Source organism: Eptatretus burgeri, chromosome 11 (assembly GCF_056783735.1).
Source record: "Eptatretus burgeri isolate ZD-2024b chromosome 11, Ebu_testis_v1, whole genome shotgun sequence".
Taxonomy (NCBI): domain Eukaryota; kingdom Metazoa; phylum Chordata; class Myxini; order Myxiniformes; family Myxinidae; genus Eptatretus; species Eptatretus burgeri.
In genome coordinates, this window is record NC_140971.1 from 51,430,679 (window position 1) to 51,436,576 (window position 5,898).

The 5,898-nt window shown below is 44.8% G+C and overlaps 1 long non-coding RNA gene across 1 annotated transcript in view; it reads left to right on the top strand.

Annotated features, from left to right (window-relative positions):
• LOC147017060 (uncharacterized) overlaps positions 1–4,722 on the top strand; it is a 33,339-nt gene extending 28,617 nt beyond the window's left edge. Inside the window, exon 2 of the long non-coding RNA XR_015049321.1 lies at positions 4,284–4,722. This is a non-coding gene — a long non-coding RNA (uncharacterized LOC147017060). The remainder of the gene's footprint in view (positions 1–4,283) is intronic.
• Positions 4,723–5,898: the final 1,176 nt, after the last annotated feature.

Consider the following 5,898-nt stretch of genomic DNA (forward strand, 5'->3'; position numbering starts at 1 on the left):
TGCGGGCCCTATTCTTACCTCTCCTTTTCCTGGGGTTTCTTGCATGAAAGCTGTGGCGCCATGTCCGTGAAGTAGTGAACTGTTAAGTGACTGTGTACAGAAATAATAGAACGGTTGTAGGTCTTTGGTCTGCTCGTGTCCTGTCCCCATTCCCCCATTCAATGCTTGAATACGTGTGTGAATAAATGTCATTGTTTAAATGTTCACCTGTTTGTTGCGTCCTTTCCTGTCATTGACTGCCATTATTACGTATGGGATATTAGCTGGCTGTTAATAGCCAATAAAGTAATCGGATCTGGCGGGGCTTGGCGATATACAACTGCTCGGAAAATCGCAAACGGTGCGAGCTGCGTACAACGGCTCGTATCCGTAGAGGTCTCGTCGAGTTGTAAATCCCCGGCCTTTCTGTCTGCACGCATATTTAGGTAAATCGACAATTCGGCGATCGGACCCTTTCGCGCGTGGACAGAATAGTTGGCTGATTTACGGTGTGATTAAAAACACACCCGTAGCTGGATTTCGGCATTGATCCGAAAGCTGCGACTAGGTTTGCTCGTTCGGTGGGCGCATGCGGCCGCGATTGGGCTGACGCGGTCGTCCTGCACGCTGAATAGGTGAGAAGCCACAACAATATATATATATATATATATATATATATATATATATATATATATATATATATATATATATGTATATATATTGTTGTGGTTACCAAATTCGCAAACCACCATTCAGGTCCCTTAGGTGAGGTATCTCGGCAAGTATATGTGTAGTTAGGCCCAAACCCGTTGTCTAGTGGGAATACATGTCATTTATGCGTGCTGCCACTCTTCAGGATAGCCGTTTTTCTTTTACTATCTTTAATTTGGACCAACCGCCATGATTACCACCACAATCACAACATCAACCACCAACCACAACGCCGCTTCACCACAACCGCCACGACCTTCACGTCACACCTCGCAACCGTAGCATCGCCACCGTTCTTGCCCCGCTGTGGGTACCGGTGTTGGACTCGTGCAGGGCGCGCGTCGAACAGCATGTACAAAATCACGGATTTTGTGCTTCAAAAACGGATCAAAAACGACACACGCCCACTTTTTGCCGTCCAATCGGTGAGCGAGGGGCGGGTGGCCCCGCCCCAGGGCGATCGATATATGCAAATTTATGGATCAAAAAGCCTTCACGCCCACTTTTTCTCGGGCCAATGGGGAGCGAGGTGAAAGGTCAAAGGGAGGGGGTCAAAGGCGAAGCTACGGGGGGATAAAAGGACCGTGTTCGTCAGTCAGAAGAGCAGAGTCAGGAGAGTCCAGAGGAGGAGAAGAAGTGAGAAGAGAGTCCAGAGGCGAAGAGCGGAGAGTAGGAGAGTCCAGAGGCGGAGAGTAGGAGAGTCCAGAGGCGGAGAGTAGGAGAGTTGGAGAGTCGGAAACAAAGAGTCAAGACTTCGCGGGCGGTGGAGCTGCTCGTCGTGTGCGTTGGAGTCGGAACGGAGGGGACGAGCTGTGGAAAGGCGGCGACACCAGACGAGGGGGTGCTCGCGTCGTGCAGGGAGCTGCACCCGAGGGAGGCCGACAGCGCGACCTGGCCTTGGTGGAGACGCTCGTCGCGGGATAATAAAGATCCTCTATACCCCGAGCATCAGCAACCCCCTCCTGTTTCCCCCCGCGCTGAGATAGTGCGACCAAGGGGGCCCCTTTCCCACCCCCTACCAGACACTGTCCGCGAGGCCCGCGGAGTTGAGGCGCCATCGCCGCTCCGCGTCTCATCACCAGACGGGTAGGCACGACCCGGTCTCGGCCTCAGGCCCGCCTCATCCTTGAGGGTATTTCTTTTCCTTGGTTTTGGGTATGTGTTGTCGGCGCCGTCTGTGAAGTAGAATTGTATAAGTGTTGCCGTGTGCTCGGTAGTCGGTATTAGCTCTGCATTGTGTTTTCGCTTTTACATTTGCTTTTTGTGTAAATTACATTGTGTCTTTTCTGTGTGCTTTTGGTGGAATTGAATATGTGTGCTTCCCGTGTGCCGCGAATAAATGTGCTTTATGTTGAACTGTTTCCCGCTTCGCTTCGTCATTTCTCCCATTGAATCCCCATCTTGCTTCACGTAAAGGGTTGGTAGTGGGCTGAATACGCCCGATAATTAATCGAACCGTCGAGGTCGACGATAACACCGCTCGGTTATTCTGATAGTACGGAACGGGTCGCTTAAGTGGCCCGTGTCCGAAGTCGACCTGCGGCGAGGTGCGATCGCCCGGTCTACCCTCCACGTGGGTACTTAGGTAGGTCGAATTCGGCGAGCAACCCTATCCCACGCGGGGGCTGATTCGCTCGATCGCGGTGAGACCGAAAGGTCCACCCGTGACTGGTTCCCGGCGTTAGTCCGAGAGGGTCACGACTGGATTGTCCGTCCGGTGGGCGACGTGCCGCGATTCGAGTTACGTGGCCGTCAGCACGCCGGCGGGCGCGAAATCCGCAACAATATATATATATATATATATATATATATATATATATATATATATATATATATATATATATATATATATATATATATATATATATATATATATATTGTTGTTTCCAGTGGGTTTAACCCCTACCTAGATGGATGGCAAAGCTTCTCCCATAAAAGCTAATAACCGAGACTGATATTAATGCATGCTGGAAGGGGCCGCAATGGCACGACGACAAGGATCATGCCATCCTCCTCATTACTTGCGCTCACTCTGAACTCCCACCTCTCCAAATCCACAAAGTACCTCCACTCTGATCATGGCTCTCCACAAATGCATGAGCCTACTGAATCTGATGCCACTCAAAATGTGCCAGCCTACTGAATCCGATGCCACTCAAAATGTGCCAGCCTATTAAATCTGATGCCTCTCATAATGTGCCAGCCTACTGAATCCGATGCCACTCAAAATGTGCCAGCCTACTGAATCCGATGCCACTCAAAATGTGCCAGCCTTTTAAATCTGATGCCTCTCAAAATGTGCCAGCCTACTGAATCCGATGCCACTCAAAATGTGCCAGCCTACTGAGTCTGATGCCTCTCAAAATGTGCCAGCCTGACCTTCCTCTCGATCACACCTAAAATATCCTTCGCTTCTGGGGCGTGGCCTATTCACACAAAACCTGGGAAGGCGGGGCTTCTGCCTGCTCAGCTCGCTTCTGACATCACGCCCATCAATCAGTCTCGGGGGCATTACTTCGCCTGTTGTCACCCTTTCACAGCGGAGCTTTCTGCCCGCTTGTTGTGGTTTTAGGAACGTGTTCCCCACCTTTATTGCTTATCTTGAAATATAAAAACATAGGGAAAAGTCAGAGAGGGAAACCACAAACTGGGGAACTTATTATTACTCCCTTGTCTAATTAACACCACACCACCCCACGTGTGGTGACACGTAACACTTAAGCTCACAGGTTCCCTACTTAGTTACATTGAGATGCCTCCTACACGTCCACGGACAAGCAACTCTACACAATGTTATATTCCCCATTAAATTCCTCCATTGACCCCATAGTCGAAACAATATACAGGACATATTTACATATATATATATTTGTACTGATTACTCCAGCTTTGTAATATATTTATTACCCTAAACGAATGTTCTTTATTTGAGCAAATTTTGATGCTCAGTTTTGATGGCAATTCAATTATGATAATATTGCCTGATAAAAGAAAAAGAAATCCAAATAAAAATTGCAATCCAATGACAGTTCTGTATTCTCTCTGATTTATTTCATATCACAATCGTGTTTAACGTGTGACAGCTGTGCGTTAAGGTGCATGCTGCATTTATTTTCACGAATAGACAGCAAAAACGGAAGGACAAGAGAAAGTCTTGGATCAGGGAATGTTATGTCACTGCTGACAGGCAATTTGCACGCTCCCTCATTTACGCGCGTGTCTGCAGCTAATTACTTTGTGATGCATTGTGGGTTTTCCACATACAATTAGCATTTATATTTTCCAACACAGTAACCACCAATTTCCCATATATTTATATATCTTTTTTTTTTGGGGGGGGGGCGTTGCTGTGGTAACCACATATGTAATTAATAATCGGTGTCCAACAGAATGCTGTCATCTCTCACAAGCTTTAAAACCTTGTGAATGTTTTGGAATGAGTCAGTTGGGCAAAGCAGAGGATTTTGTGTGCCTTGAATATGGAATATTTTGTGGTGAAGGCGAGGATGAAAATTTATGCAGATTGTATGTTTCAGTGGTTTGAACTCCTCAATCCTCCTTGCATGCAACATCTTCTCCCTTTTTTCCCCCAGAGAGCTCAAGATCCTTCAAATCCCACATTGTCTCCAAGCTACGTTGAAAATCTCTCTTTCCTTCAACTCATTCATTCCTTTAACATGCTGATTAAATTTGAATTATATATTTATGAGATTAATTTACATATTGCACGATTAATGAATGATTCGTATGTATGAAGTTATTTGAATAATTTATAATTTATGTGACATGTGTACCTTGTGCGAGTATATAAAGTAAAATAGATTTAGTTTTTTTGCTTTTAAAGCACAAGAGATATTAATGTCAAATTATCAGTGTACAGCTTCAATTGGGGGTTGTTGTTCTTTCTCCTCTTGTTCTTGTTTAAGAAACTACTTCTGTGTGCAAGTGACTCATGTAAGAGGGAAGCAAGTTGTCAATTTAATGAACAGTTTTGCAGTAATGGATGCAAGTAATTAAATCTGTTGCAGTTGAGTGAGGTGTGCACTGTTGTTTGTTGCAATGTGTGCCAGCAAGGTGCATGCGTGGCTTAAAAAGCTGATTGCAATTCACAGCAAAAAAAAATGGGTGAGGGGTGGGGGTTGCAAGTATTATGGATTGTTATCAGTTAAATTGTTTATTTTTCTATTTACAAGAATTGACATTTAGAAAAACCACATTCACTTCTTTATGGCTAACAAACAAGCTAATTATTTTCGAGGAGAAGCGAGATGATAGGTGGAACTTTTGAAAACCGGCACTTATCCCCCACGGCTTACACAGTGCCAGTCCTAATCAGCAAGAGATAGAACATAAGGAAAAGAAAGCTAAATTATACCGTGCATTGAATATCTTGCTGACATGGTCTCAAGGCTCTTTTGCAATTTTCCGGTGAATGATTCGATAGCATTTTATGATATAGTCTTTGCTGAAACCACTATAATCGTTCCAGCTAATTAATGTCTTGCTTTCGAAGGCTGCAAAGGATTTTCCATGTTCACAAAAAAAAAAGCAAAAGTTAGAAATCACGAGAAATGCTGATGTTCGGAATATTTTAATGACGTCGAGCTTTCTGCTTCCACGGTATTTAGTATTCTAAACACGCGGGCACATTAACGCCGTATTTGGAATGAGATGCTTCTAGACCACACTGCAAAGGTTCACAGGCAGCTGCAACTGGCGAAAGTGATTTCAATAATTCCCTCTTTCCTGCAATTTGGTGCAGATTGGAAGCATGCTTCAGCCTGTGTTTGGACAGCTGGGGAACACGTTTTCCCTCCTATGAAACACTCATCAAAGCCAATGAATCCCTTCGAAAATGCATTTTCAGTTGACTGTTCTTCAAGAAAGTCTTCCATTGCATTGGTCAACTTTCTTCTAGTTTCTGCATTCAAGAAGAGGAAAGTCAACATGCACGTGGGTGAGGTAATGAAATTGTGGATTTTGTCGATTTTGTTGTGCATGCTGTACACTCTTGGAAACAATGGCCGAGGTTTCATTTCTGCTATTTTATTCAAGAGAGGTCTGATGTCTCAACGCGTTTGTAATGTTGAAAGTAGCACCATTGAACATGTAGCGCCATAACATTATTCTGCAATGAACCCTCAACATTTACATTAAGATAGTTATGTGAACTTTCGGTGACTTTTGGCCAATACAGATTCAAATAAC